Here is a 517-nt window from a genome sequence, read left to right as displayed (position 1 = left end):
TTCTTTCAATACGTAGTAGGTATCTTGATAACGGACGTCCGAAGATAACCTTAGGAAGCCGACGTGGAAGTCTAAGGTTACGGTGATTCTTTCAGCTAGGAAAGTACTGATGACAAACGACACAGTGTTATTTAGCGTTAGCAGCACAGCGCAAATCCGTAATCCTTTCAGCCAGGAAGGTGTAAACGTGAAATGCAGTAAACCGCTATTTCATATGGGCAGCACAGCGCAATAAAGCGACACGGAAGCGCTTATCGCCCTCTTTCACCTGGAGCTTTAACAAGCCTGCTGAGTTGATCCGAGAGTCTTTGGTTCTGTTCAGATGGTTCCTGGACTGCCTGAGTCTTCTCTCCGATCTGCTTCCCATAAGTGGACCTGTTGTTTCTCCAGTTCATGCTGGAGCTGTTTCACCTCACTCTCCAGCTCCAATATCCTTCCTTCCCATGCCCCTTCTTTGTTCTCAAACCGTTGTCTTAATTCATGTTCCTTTTGTTCCAGGTGCTTTTGTCTCCAGGGT

Source organism: Heteronotia binoei, chromosome 21, assembly GCF_032191835.1.
Source record: "Heteronotia binoei isolate CCM8104 ecotype False Entrance Well chromosome 21, APGP_CSIRO_Hbin_v1, whole genome shotgun sequence".
Lineage (NCBI taxonomy): Eukaryota > Metazoa > Chordata > Lepidosauria > Squamata > Gekkonidae > Heteronotia > Heteronotia binoei.
Note: the sequence above shows the minus strand (reverse complement) of the source record.